At 46.7% G+C, this 14,320-nt stretch overlaps 1 protein-coding gene across 2 annotated transcripts in view; it reads left to right on the top strand.

Annotated features, from left to right (window-relative positions):
- LOC131043539 (uncharacterized) overlaps window positions 1-14,320 on the top strand; it is a 108,996-nt gene that overhangs the window by 69,347 nt on the left and 25,329 nt on the right. The window lies entirely within an intron of this gene.

Genomic DNA, 14,320 nt, shown 5'->3' with positions numbered 1-14,320 from the left:
ATTTGAATCCTATTCTTCTGCAAGTGCTTGAAGGAAGCAATCCTCGTTGTCCAAGATCTGCTCCATGCAATTCTAATTTCTAACTATATTCTTGTAAAACCTGCTCGGTGCTGGGGATAGCTTCAATAGGAAAAGTTTGCCTATGGACAGGAGATCTTAGGCCATCACACCATGTGAAATTGCAGTGAACACAAGCTAAGACAAATCCTTAACATGCTTGGGTAATGAAATGTTTGCCACATACGGTAAACGATTAAACGCAGAAAGCAAATGCACAGAACATAATGGAAATATATTAAAGAACCAGTTTCTGTATTAATTCAACAGTCCATGTACATCAAGTGCTTATAACATTACACCCAGATACGACTATTATGATGCCACTACGTAGGGAAGGTATGCAATATATAATACCCGAAGGGGTGTGACCAACCGTTGCGTCCAACTGCCCTTCGGGACGACTAATTGACTGCCGTAACTCATAATTACCGACGACAACATAACATAATACGACAACATGACATAATGATTATTCCCGGCAACATCATACCCCCCAAGAAAAGAAGTCGTCTCCGGACGACTTAATACAAAATACAGATGACATTAAACAAAACCAAGGTAGAGAACTGCAGGAACTGCTAACGCTAGTCGAGCGTGGAACTCATACACCTGCTGCATCCTCGCCTAAAAACCCTTTTCTGCTACCATCCGATGCTCAAGTGCGGATGTCACCATTATTGCTTCCGCAAGGAGTTCTTTTTTTTCTTTTTTTTTTCACAGTCTTCCTGTGCCTAAACCAAACTTGTCTGCAAAACACGCTTTTTAGTCTCAGCCTCCACCAACTGCTACTAAATGATACTGTCTCCCTAGCCGATTTGTCCTCGATAGCCACTAGTGCTGCCCTCTCGGCATCCAAGACCTGTGTACGCTGAGCTGAGTCTCCCGCTACTACTGCCTCCAACCTGGTGGTCAGCTCCTCCCGAGCCCTTGTGCATCCACCAAGGCAACCTCACGTCCAACCAAGACATACTCTGAGTTCCTCAAAGCGTACCATTCATGCCTGGAAGTGGCCACAACCTTCTGGCACAAAGGCTAGGAGATGCCTCAAATCCTCCATCACACTCCCCAAAGGCTGATAACTGAATTGAACAACTCCCTGGTGCCGTACGACTTCGCGTTCTTGCAATGCCTTCCCTCAAACTCTGTTTGTTCGCAACCTCCAAATCCGTCTCCCTTTTCAGCTTATGGCTTCCTCGCCAATGCTTAGCTTCAGGCTTCTTTCTCACAGTACGGAACAACCCCAACACTTACCGTGACTTCTCGGATGCCCTTTGCCCAACTCCAAAAAGTGTATTGTAGCTCAAAAATAAACTGGAGGTTTGCGGGCAGTGCCTCCAGTGGGGTCGAGGGGCAGCGCCCCTCACGGGGTCCACACGGAAGTCCATGGCGCACATCATTTTTGTGATATTTTAAGATGCCAAAAACCTGCTTCTCAGTGTCTTGGCTCCAGACTCCATCGAATGATTTTAAATCCGGTCGTCATTTTTTTTTTCACATGCCATCACCACCTTTATCCCCACCGTACTGTGGTATTTTCCCTTTCACCCTCTTGTAAACCGCCACCTCCGTGCTCCTTCAGGCCTACAGACTGTAACGTCCCGAGTGAACCCGTATGGTGGCTGGGAAGGTCATATGGTGGACGAATACTTGCCGAGTTCCACCCTAGGCCGGTGACCTCCGTCGACGGTGGTGCATCGTACGGGGTTCCACCGCATAGGGCCTCACCGCACGGGACTTCGCCACATGGTGGTGCACCGTACGGTGTCCCACCACACGGTGGTCTCCCGTGGTGGTTCCACCATATGGTGGTTAAGACCACCGATTTTTTTCTTTTTTCTTTTCTTTTTTTTTTTCTTTTCAAGTTTTTTTTATTTTTCAATTTCCTAATTTAATTGTCTAGAGAGTCTTCGGCGCGGGTCCCGTGTCTTTGGGATCGCCCTTCATCCTTCTCGGTTTTCCTCACCCGAGAGTCTCCCGCATTGGTCCCATGCCTCTCGAGTTGCCTGCCCAACCTCTCGAGTCCCCTTCCATCCTCTCGGGTCCCCCTTCGGACTCTCGGGTGTCCTTCTGGCCTCTCGGGTCCCCTGCGCGCTTCTTGTGGTAGGGTTTCAATTTGGACTCGTTGGTGGCAAGTCTATTTTCAATGGCCATCCGAAGACCTGGAACCATAAATTCTATAGGAACCACGGTCTCCTTCTCGTACATAAGAAGAAGAAGAAGAAGAAGAAGAAGAAGAAGAATAAAGATTTTGAAGGCTGCTGCCTTCCACACAGGGTTCCAATCGTTGCCGACATGAATGATCTTGGGATTATCTACGTCATCGAGGTTTGGGGCGTCTCCTTCCAATATCCTCTGTATTCTGGCAGGTACACCTCCTCTGTTACTTGCTCTGGTTCCTCTACTTCAAGCCTGTAGCTCTGGAACATTTCATAATCCTCAATCTACCAGTGGAAGAGCCCGTTCAATGACCTTGTCTCATCCTCGGAGCACTCTCCTAGTTTGAGAATCCCTTCGTCGTTGGGCTCCCTGCATCCTCGTCCTTCGTCCCTTAGGTCGCTTTCTCCTTCACCCTTCGATTCCGAAGATGATGCCAGTTCCTCATTAACTAACTGCGTCCCAAGGTCTATGATAAACTTCCTTCCTCCATTCTCCATAGACAGAGTGTTCTTCTTCTAGTTGTGGGTGGCCTTGGCTGCCACCAGCCACCCTCTCCCTAAGATCGCATCATACCCTTTTTTTTTTAGTGGGATTACCACGAAGTCCAGTATGAAGGGTTGCGTCCTGATGGTAACTTGCTGGCCCATTAGTGTCCCGATGGGTTTGATTCCATGTTGATCTGCTCCCAGCAGATTGAATGTAGATGGCCACAGCGTCGTCTTCCCCAGCTTCCGCCAGGTTTCTTCTGGAAGAACATTCACTCCTGATCCACCATCGACGATGGTATCGGTTAGAATGGTGCCAAGGATACCCATCTCCACAATGGCCGGGTTCCTTCTAGTGTTAACTGCTAGCAGCATGGGGTCTATTGCAGACCCCCCAGGAACATCTGTGCGGTGGTTGGTATTGGTGCGTGGTTGGAAGAGATTATTTAGCAATGGCGTTCGTAATTGAGACATCGTCTGGAGGAGGTCGTGTACCTTCACAGGCACCTCCAGTTTTAAAATTTGATTTAGTATAGCCTCCTCCGCCTCCGGTCGGCTGGAAGTACCCGCTGTACCCTTCGCCTTCGCCCCCGCTTGTATCTCTTTCTCGATTTCTTCCCGTGCTTCCCGTACCCTTTGCTTCTCTGTCTACGGGTTTGGGCACATTGCTTGTCTGGCTTGGGTGCGGGTTACGGCCAACACTTCCTCTTCTTTGGTTTCCTCGATATTGAGCAAGTTGACGCCGGACTTTGGGCAGGTGGCGTTTTCGTGGTCTCCTGGTCCGCATCATTTGCACAAATATTGTGTGGCCTCTCCCTTCGAGCAGTCTCGAGCGAAGTGCCCCCACTAGCTGCACGCTCTACATTGTATCATCGGTCGGCCTTTGGAGTCGTATTGGATCTGGCTCCTTGTATTGTTATTGTTGTTTCATCCTCCCCATCGGTTATCTCGGTAGCCTCCCGATGTTGCATTGTTGTTCGCATGGGAGCTGTCAGTACCGCTCGATGTAGTTGGTTGTTCCTGCGTAAGCAATACTTGTTGGTTTTGTGTTTTCATGTTGTAGGGGCATTCCTTGGTGGGATGCCCCATCAACTGGCATATATCACAATAGGCCTTCTTTGGGCAGGAGCCTTTCGTGTGGCCGTTCGTCTTACATTCCGTGCACCAAAGCTCCCCTTTGTCAGTCTTGCTCGGACCTCCCTTCATAACCTTCAACTCTTTCATCATCTTCAGCATGTCCTTCTGCAGGGCTTGCACCTTTTTACCGGACTCGCCGTTGCTGCTGCTTCCCTCGGAAGAGTCATCATCCTCGGACGAGCTATCCTTCTTTTTCTTCTTGGATGTCTTGGTCTCGCTCTCGAGATCCATCGCTCTATTATATGCATCGTCGTACGAGGTTGGTGGAACAATTTTCATCTTCTTCCGGAGGGAGCGTTTCAGTCCCTCCACGAACCATCTCTTTTTCAAACCATCCGTTGGTTGACTCTCCATTTTCCCCAACAGTTCCTTGAGCCGCCGACTATAGGCTCGGACCATCTCGTTCTTGTTCTGCTTTGTGCCATAGATTTCGGCAACTATTTCATTGTCGTCTCGAAGTAGGCGGAACTCCTTCTCGAAGGCTTTCCACATCGTGTCCCATGTGGTCACTGCAGTTTTATCAATATCCGAGTACCAGTCGATGGCAACTCCCCGTAATGTCGCTAGGAATTGCGTCATCCATTTGTCCTGGTTCGTGACACCATTGGCCGCCCATATGGTTTCGCAGGCTCTGCAGTGCCTGACGGGATCCTCCTTCTCGTCGTTGGTGAATTTCGGTAGCTTCTGCCTATTGGCCATTGATGGGGGTTGTGTCCCCGGAGGTGGCTGTCTGTGGAGGTCATGTCCCCGGAGGTGGCTGTGTCTGTCGTGCACCCGCGCCACTCCCTTCGGTGTCGGTGGTGTTTCCTGCTTGAGTGACTGGGGGTATGGTGTTTTGTTTGCCGTGTGTCTGCGGCTCCTCCGCACCTACGGTCGTACGGTTGCCCTCACCTCTGTTCTCACCCGCGTTCGCTGCTGGCTCCCTTTGGTGGTCCTCACTGTGCAGCGTAAGGGATAAGTTCCTGAACTGATCCTGGGTCTCTTCGACCAGATTCCTTCATAGCTTCGTTTCCTCCAAAAACTCTTCGTGGCTTCTCACCCTATGGTGTTCTGGCAATGCGTAGAAATTTTCCTCGGCTTCTGCACCCTCCGTGACACCTCCTTGGTTCCCTTCAGGCAACCCTTCAGCAAGTCGTCCTTCGGCAAGTTGCCTCAGCCTCCGTCTACGTTCCCACTCCTCAGTTTGTGCTTTCTTATTTCTATCTTTGTTTAATAGGTTGGGCATTAATTCCCGTACATCCCTATAAATAGCAACAACACATGAAAATAGAACACTTCTTTATTAAGTCATCCCGTCGGATACAATTTGTGTCAATAGTAAGACACCATTATTATAGAATGTTCTTTATTCCTCCTGGAGGTTCAGGGTTCAATTTCCCCTTGGCCTCGTGCCATCATGCTCTGCTTCCCAGCGACGACTGTTTTCTTCGTACTGTTGGAGGACCTGTTGGCATCGCTCCTCACGGGCAATCTCCTCCAGGCGGGTTCGCTGTGCCAGTGATGCCTGTGCAAGCAACCGGGGGAGGTGGTTCATCAACCGATTTGCTGCGGGGCTAACTTCCAGTGCGGTCGACACTGCACTTGTTGGGATGTCAGCCTCCGTGGCCTCCCTTCGGACGTAGGTCTCGATGTCCACCTGAAGCAGGATTGAGAATTCCCTCGTTGCAGTGTCTTCTCCGTCGTAGATCTTTGTTTGCGCGTCGTTGGCCTCTGGGTTAATCTCACCAACGGGTAGGCCCATTGTGTCCGTGCGCCATCTTTTCCTTCCTTTCCCGAGTATGTCTAGGCAATGGCGCCAAATGTTTGCCACATACGGTAAACGATTAAACGTAGAAAGCAAATGCACAAAACATAATGGAAATATATTAAAGAACCATTTTCTGTATTAATTCAACAATCCATGTACATCAAGTGCTTATAACATTACACCCAGATACGACTATGATGATGCCACTACAAAGGGAAGGTATGGAATATATAATACTCGAAGGGGTGTGACCAACCGTTGCGTCCAATTGCCCTTCGGGATGACTAACTGACTGACGTAACTCATAATTACCGACGACAACATAACATAATACGACAACATGACATAATGATTATTCCCGGCAACATTAAACAACAAAATCACTCTAATCTTGATGCATTGGAGACCAATACTGTTCGAAAAAATTCCACCTCGCCAAATAAATTGTTTATCAAGATTGCCTAATTTCTTTACTCATTTTTTGGGATTGATTGATTGAAGACTTGAAGCAAGAATGGTCAAGCATCTGGAGATTTTTTGCTCAATCAAATAGAATTTGAAGCATTTATCTATTGAGCCTTCATAATTTAAATGCCGACTCCAAGTGTCCTACAAGGATTGAATTTTGACAGTGTGGTGTATAGGCTTGGAAATGTCTCATGGAACATACCTGTACAAATCTACATGCTGGTGTTGAGACTTGGACCAGCTAGGACTCGAACCTAGGACCTTCCATACGCTGCTAGAGTGCTCTACCACTGAGCTACTGGCCCCTCTTGGACCAGTCCATCGTCGGTCCGGGTGTGGCTTATTTTCAACACCAACACTCCCCCTTAAGCCACACCTCTCGTGTGCTTGGGGCTCCTGGCCTGGACCTGGCTCTGATGTTGGTGTTGAGACTTGGACCAGCTACAACTCGAACCTAGGACCTTCCATACGCTGCTGGAGTGCTCTACCACTGAGCTACTGGCCCCTCTTGGACCAGTCCATCGTCCGTCTTGGACCAGTCCATCGTCGGTCCGGGTGTGGCTTATTTTCAACACCAACAGTTGGATCTGCTATATCATCATCCAACTTCACAAACTCCCCCACTTGGTTGATCAAATTTTGAATAATATCAGATCTCTCATAATGAGAGGGAGTTTGTTTAACCGCACCCAATTTGGGATTTTGGAGATGATCACTTTTGTGGGGTTGAAGAAAGACGCCCAAGGGGACATAAATAACCCAACTTTCCCAAAAAAGCAAGGGCCACGTTCCTGCACATACTTGCAATCTCCAACTGAAAGGAATTTCACCTAGTTGAAACCATTATCAAAGATCTCCACAAAAGGAGCGTCCAAATTACTCTATGCAATTTCAGTCCATGACACAAATTCTTCCACATGGGGCATTTTCCCATGCATCGGAAAACAAGAGATCTAAAATAACATTAATGCTTTTGTTTGAAACATGAAATCAAAAGGATTAACAACTAAGATCATCGTCAAATAACTCAAGTACAGTACTAGAGTTTTGGCTATCTCTGGAGGAGAGGCGGGTGGGTCTGTATTAGGGGAAGCATCTGTCTCCACTGTCAAAGTTTTCGATCCATTCTTCATGGCTAGAATTCTTTCCGAAAGCACGAGAGATAGGTAGGCCTTTCTTGAAATATTTTAGGGCCAGCAGACATACAACCTGATTGTGCATAAGTTGTCTTACCTGTGGTTGGGGGTTGAGAGGGCATTAAAAAGTGCTTGAGGTCGTTTCGAAGATCCTTGTGCCATTTTCCTTAGTGCTAGTTGCCCTTCGCTTTCCATCCACCTTGTCTAGGGGAAGGCTCTTTGCTGTCAAAAGATTTCACTCTTTCTAAGTTGATTGAAAACCCGACATCCCTTGTCTTTCCTTTGCTGCTTAATCATTCCACATTCTTGTGCACCTTCACACCATCCTTACACATTTTTGGCTTAATAGACAAAACCTTTAGGAGGATTCTAGATAATTATAGAAGACCTCAGGTCAAAAGATCAACTATTTCAAATCTACTGACTAGTTCAGATATGTCTACTTAAATATTCATTTTAGGATTTCAAGCATATTGTGTTGTCAAAGTAATGTTTTCCATTGCAAGTTTTTGGGGGTTCCTCTATTTGAATGAAGAGAAACTTTAGACCTCCAGCTTTCTTTTTGCGAAAATTGTTTAGCAGATTGGAAATATGGAAAGGTCTGATATTTTTGAAGCTGCATCTCATCAAGTTAGTTCTTATTTCTTAAGGTTGTGTCTAACTTGTGTTTATCCTAAACCATCACCATTTAGGAAATCTTTGCACTCCAACTAATGAAAATTCTTCTAACAAGGAACCAAGGGATCAAGCAGCTGCCTGTTGTGGCTTGGAAAATTTTGTGTTTCAAAGGCTCTTGGCAAGATAGGCCAACTTTCTTGCAGACATGTCAATTTAGCCAAAGGAGGGAACATAATATTCTTTAGAGCTATTTAAGATGTGTAGCAAATAATTTAGATGGAAATTATTGAATTTCTTGGACCCTATTGTTGTCCAAACTTTAATGGGCTATTGAGGAGGGAAGACAACAAGATTTTGGGGGGATGAATAATTATGGATCACCATCTTGTGGATACTGAAGTGTTCCAAGGCTTGATACTAGCTTTGGAATGCATTGCAGGGAATCATCTAAAATACCTATGAGATGAATATGAAGTTGAAGCATTTTCAAAAAGGATGAAAACACAAGGAAATAACATCCTCAAACTTCAAGTTAGTCAAAACTTTTACGATGGAGCGCAGGAGGAGATTAGGGTTTGCAGGTGGCGGCGGATTTCGTTCGCGAGCTTTGGAGGATGGCTCCAGGCGCCTAGACAACCAACGGCCCTGGTTCCCATCTCGCACAAACCAGTTTCAGCGGCAGGGTTCAGATCGAAGGAGGAGGGACAGGGGAAGTTTTGGTGAGGCCAGAATCTCTTTCGAGCCAGACAAAAATAAATGGGGTCATTCTCGGATGTTGAACTTCCCTAAGTGGAGTAAAATGCAGACTGAGGAGCGGTTTTGGAAGAAAAAACCCGCAGCTACTAAGAAACCCATTACGGTGGAGGCACTGGCGACGACAGAAAAGAGAACCATTAGCATCTGTATTGATTCACCGGCTTGGAAGGAATCGGTTCAAGTCTTGCGTGCTAGAGCTTTCTTTATGAAGTGGGGAGGAGATTGGCCCGCTTTTTCTAAGATGAGGAACTGGGTTGATGAGGAATGGGGGAGCCACTTTGAGATTAAAATCCTAACTAATGGCTTTTTCCTAATCATTGCTGGGTCAGAAGTGGAAAAAACCGGAATTATGTATAATGGGTCTTTCATGATGATGGGAGTAGGGTTCTACATTAAAGATTGGATCCCCAACTTTGATCCCTGGCAAACCTCCATTGAGGAAATCCTTGTTTGGATTAGGTTGTACAACCTACCACATGAGTACTGGAAGGAGGAAATTTTCAAGGTAATCGGCGACAAGTTAGGGAGATTCATTAAATCAGATGAAGCCATTGACAAATTGGACTCATGTATGTATGCTTGAATCTGTATTATTTGGAAACCACACCCTTTGCTTCCCAAGGCCATTGAAATCCGCTTCCCTAAGGGTTTCTGGAGGCAAGAGATAGAAGTTGAAGAGATCATGGTGAAGTGTAAGTCCTGTAAAGAGTGGGGGCATGAGGAGTTTGAATGTATGGCTGGACAGAAAGGCAAAGGCAGGGCAGACAGAGCACTGGAGGATCAGTTGGTATCATCATTGGAAATTGTTAAGGTCGTGCCGGATGTCAAGCTCACAGATTCGGCTCCTGTCAGCGACTCTGCTGTTTGCCCGAGCGCAACGATCCTACAACGCGACTCAGGAAGGGATGGGCTTGATGTGTCCATGGATGTTTCCAAAGATGCAGTGGTGTCTAAGTTGGTAGGTCAATCCCCAGTCTTTGTTCCTGCTGTCGGTTTAGATGTTGCAAACCGGATAGGTTTTGAAGGGGAGGCTGCATTGAATCGGGTTTCGCTCCTGGCAGGATATGACGGGGAGACCCACGTGGTTTCAACAAGTGGAGAAGCGCTTCGGGGAGGTCTCATTCCAACGATTGGCTCTGTTACAGAGTCAAACCCAGTGCTCATACCTCAAGCTGGGGTAGGCAGTGTGGGGATTCCTTTTCCTCCCTCGCCGCCTCCTCCCTTAGGGCCCGGAATGGAGGTACCTTTTGCAGGTATCACGGGGAGACAACTGGCGACCCTGAGTTATGACGCTGTTGCGGAGCTTGAAGAGGTAAAGGCAGGCAGGTTCAAAGATATTCATGTCTCCCCGATCAAGGAGGATTATGAGAAATCAGCGGAGATGGAGTTTGGAGATGAAGATGGCCTGAGTGATGATTCGTTGGGGTTGTCAGCAGAGGTAGGGGAGACGGACTCAAGGACCATCAAACAGACCAAGTCAATTCCTAACAAGGCGACTAAAGGGAGTATGAGGGGAAGGAAAAATAGACAGAAGTTGCTGGAGGAAGCAGGCAACATGAAGGGGCAGACCAGACTTCTTAGATCTGGGAGAGACTTGTTCTCTCCAGGGCAGCAATGAAGTTCCTTACATGGAATGTCAGGGGCTGCAATGCCCTTGACAAACGTCACATGATCAAAAGAAGATTTGATCAGGCGAAGCCAGAAGTTATTTGCATTCAGGAAACTAAGTTAGGTAGTGAAGAGGCGGCTATAATTCTTGGTGTTAGACAGAGGTGGTCTGGTTGTTTTATTGATGCGGAGGGGGCTTCAGGTGGTCTAGGAATCTTGTGGAATCCCCAACTAGTGAAAGTGGAAGCAGTCTCAAGTTCTAGATACTGGCAGTTGGCAAAGGTAAGCTCACGGACTATCAACTTTTCAAGTTTCTTAATCAATGTTTATTGCCCTATTAAAACAACAGATAAGTGCCAGCTATGGGAGGAAATTACCAAGACTTTAGAGGATATTAGGCTGGCCTTAACGATTGTTGCGGGGGATTTCAATGCCACCCTCTCCCACTCGGACAAGCGTGGAGGGGTGAGCAGGATGTGCAAGATTCAATCTGATTTTCAGACCTTTGTGGATTCTAATGCTTTGTTTGAGGTGGCTGCTAAAGGTGGGAACTTTACGTGGACCAATAGGCGTTTGGGTTTCTCCAACATAGCTGAGAAACTCGATAGGTTCTTTTTGGCAGGGGATTGGAACCTGGTTCCCCTTATTTTTGAGGTGGAAGTTTTGGCAATCTCAGGCTCGGATCACTTCGCGGTCTCACTTGTTTTGTAGAAGGATGGAGTTCCGCTTAGATGCCCCTTTAAGGTGGAAAATATGTGGATAAGGGAGCAGGGCTTCAGAGATCAGGTGGTTCGATGGTGGAAGGAGGCCGCTGTGGTCGAAGGTTTCTTGTCTTTTCAGTTCTTTAAAAAGCTAAGCTATGTTAAACAGAAACTGAAAAGCTAGAACAGGGTTGTATTTGGTAATATCTTTGAAGAAAAACGAAAGGTTGAAGGCGAGCTAGGGGCTTTGAACTCGAAAGTCCTAGCAGAGGGAATGGACGAGGTGGACTAACTCACGGAGAAAGACCCGCTCAATAGATATGGGGAAGTATTGCAGAGGGAAGAGATTTTTTGGAGGCAAAAATCGCGCGAGAATTGGATTAGAGCTGGAGACAGAAACACAAAATTCTTTCATAGTTTTGTGAAGGTAAAGAGATGTCTTAATAGAATTCTATCTCTTCGTCTCATGTATGGTACTTTGACGGAGGATTCCGCCCGGATTAACCAGGAGGCGGTTGCTTTTTTTGGAAATTTATAGAACAAGAGTGGGATCGATAAGGACAGATTGAAAGAGGAGTTTTTGGCTGTGATTCCTCATTTAGTTTCTAGGGAGGACAATCGGATGCTTGAGGAGCTTGTCTCTCTAAGGAATTGAAAGCAACTGTTTTTCGTTTGGGTGGGGACAAAGTGTCGGGTCCGGACGGCTTTCAGGCTTTCTTTTACTAGTTTTTTTGGGATTTGTTAAGTGGCGAGCTGTTGGCGGTGGTTGAAGAGTCCAAGACTAGGGGTTTTATCTTGAAAGAATTCAATTGTACTCTAGTGGTGCTTATCCCAAAGAAAGATAAACCAATGGGCTTCGAGGAATTTCGCCCGATCTCGATGTGTAATACTATTTACAAAATGTCAAAATCATTTCAAAAATTGCTGCCAACAGACTCAAATTGATCTTGGAAAAACTCATTTCTTGTGAATAGAGTGGTTTCACCCCAGGGACGAACATTGTTGATGGGATTATTGTGGCTCATGAGGCGATTCATACGACGATGAAGAGCAGACAGAGAAGAATGATGCTGAAGCTTGACATCCGGAAAGCCTACAACAGAGTTGATAGGTCCTTTCTTTTGGTTGTGCATGCCAAGTTCGGCTTCAGTAAGTGCTGGATTAAGTGGATTTCTAGTATGATTATGCAGTTCAATGCTTCGGTTTTAGTTAATGGCAGCCCCCAAGGTTTTTTTCCTAACTCACGGGGTATTCGTCAGGGGGATCCCATCTCCCCCTTTCTTTTCATCTTGTTGGCGGAAGTTTTAGGCCGATCAATAGCATGAAAGCGATCTCAGGGGATGTGGAAAGGTATTGAGATTGCTAGAGGGGTGGAAACGACTACACATTCTCAGTTTGCTGATGATACTTGCCTTTTTGGTGTCGCTTCCATGCAAGAAGCAACGGTGATGAAACAAGTGCTTGATAGATATATTTGGGCCACTGGACAGGAGGTAAAGTGGCAAAAGTCGGAGATATTCTTTTTTCACACAGAAGTTGGTACTCAGAGGGCCATTGCTAGACTCTTTGGTATCAGAATTGGACAGCTCCCTAGGAAGTTTCTTGGTACGCCGCTCTTTGCTGGAGCGGGTAAGACGGAGATTTGGAAAGGACTTCTTGATGGTTGTAAAGCAAAAATGGAGGGTTGGAAAAGTAAATGGCTCATGTTGGTTGGTCGCATTTTAATGTTGAAATCAGTAATCTCGGCAATGCCAATTTTCTCCATGGCTTGCTTTAAACTTCCAGGCACGATCATTAAGAATATTCAACAAAAAATGAGGAAATTTTTGTGGAACGGTAAACAGGATCAGGACAAAATTCTTTTAATGGCTTGGGATAGAGTTTGTAAACCAAAAGGGGGTGAAGGTGCGGGGCTCCGTGACTGGAAGTTAATCAATGAAGCTATGGGGGCGAAGTTGGTTTGGCAGATGTATAGTAAGCCGGAGCAGAGATGGGTACGTATTCTTCAGGTGAAGTACTTGGACAATGGAGATAGGGAGAGGATTCTCATGGTTGAAAATCCTCCGAGAGGATCTGCCCTTTGTGTTTGCCCTCTTGGGTGAATAACTTAAAGCCCACAGATAAAGCACGTAATGCAGAATAATAACGCCATAGATATTAGACAAGTATAAGAGATGTTATTCTAGTCATAATTGTTTCCCCGTCACAAGTTACATTCGGAAGTATTTAAAGGTACCGAGGGGTGCAAGCACCAACCGTCACACCGCAACTACCACCCCGCGGTTGCCAACTAACCAAGACAATTACAACTTAATTAACTAGTTTTATTTCCGTGTACAATATTGCCGCCAACATCATCCCCCCCAAAAGAAAAGAAGTCATCTCCAGACGACTTAATACAAAATAGAGATGACATTAAACAGAACTGCTAATGCCAGTCGAGCCCGGAACTTATACACTTGCTGCGTCCTCGCCTGAAAACCCTTTTCTGCTACCATCCGATGCTCAAGTGCAGATTTCAATCTCGGCCTCCACCAACTGCTACTCAAATGATACTGTCTCCCTAGCCAATTTGTCCTCGATAGCCACCGGCGTTGCCCTCTCGGCTTCCAACTCCTGGGTACGCTGAGCTAAGTCTCACACTAGTACTGCCTCCAACTTGGTGGTCAGCTCCTCCCGCGCCTTCTGTGCATCCACCAAGGCAACCTCATGTCTAGCTGAGACATACTCCAAGTTCCTCAAAGCGTACCATTCCTGCTTGGAGGTGGCCACAACCCGCTGGCACAAAGGCTAGGAGACACCTCAAATCCTCCATCACACTCCCCAAAGGCTAATAACTGAACTGAATAACTCCCTGGTGTCATACAACTACGCGGACCTGCAATGCCTTCCCTCAAACTCTGTTTGTTCCCAACCTCCAAATCCGTCTCCCTCTACGGCTTATGGCTTCCCCGCCAATGCTTAGCTACAGGCTTCTTTCTCACAGTACGAACAACCACAACACTTCCTGTGACATCTCTAATGCCCTTCGCCCAACTCCAACAAGTGTACTGTAGCTCAAAAAAAAACTGGGGTCTGGGGCAGCGCCCCAGTGGGGTCGAGGGGCAGCAAAAACCCTTCTTCTCCACTCTAATATTTTCTGTGTCATGGCTCTAGATGTCATCAAATGATTTTTCAATCTGGTTGTCGTTGTCGTTTTTTTTATTTATTTTTTTCCTTTGTAATGTCCCCGATGGCACCCCGGCCATACAACCTCCTCGTACGATCAACAACAGCACTGATACCTCCAATCGTACGACCACCTTCTCGTGCGGTCAACACCCCTCCACCGTACGACTGTGTTTGTTTGTGTGGTGTTGTGTTTATGTCTCCGTGCTCTGCGCCTCTATTCCTTGCGGCAGTGGTGGTTTCCACCGCACGGTGGTCCCACCGTCGGTGTTGCCACCG

The sequence above is a fragment of the Cryptomeria japonica genome, chromosome 2 (assembly GCF_030272615.1).
Source record: "Cryptomeria japonica chromosome 2, Sugi_1.0, whole genome shotgun sequence".
Taxonomy (NCBI): Eukaryota; Viridiplantae; Streptophyta; class Pinopsida; order Cupressales; family Cupressaceae; genus Cryptomeria; species Cryptomeria japonica.
This window is presented reverse-complemented; position numbering and strand designations above follow the sequence as displayed.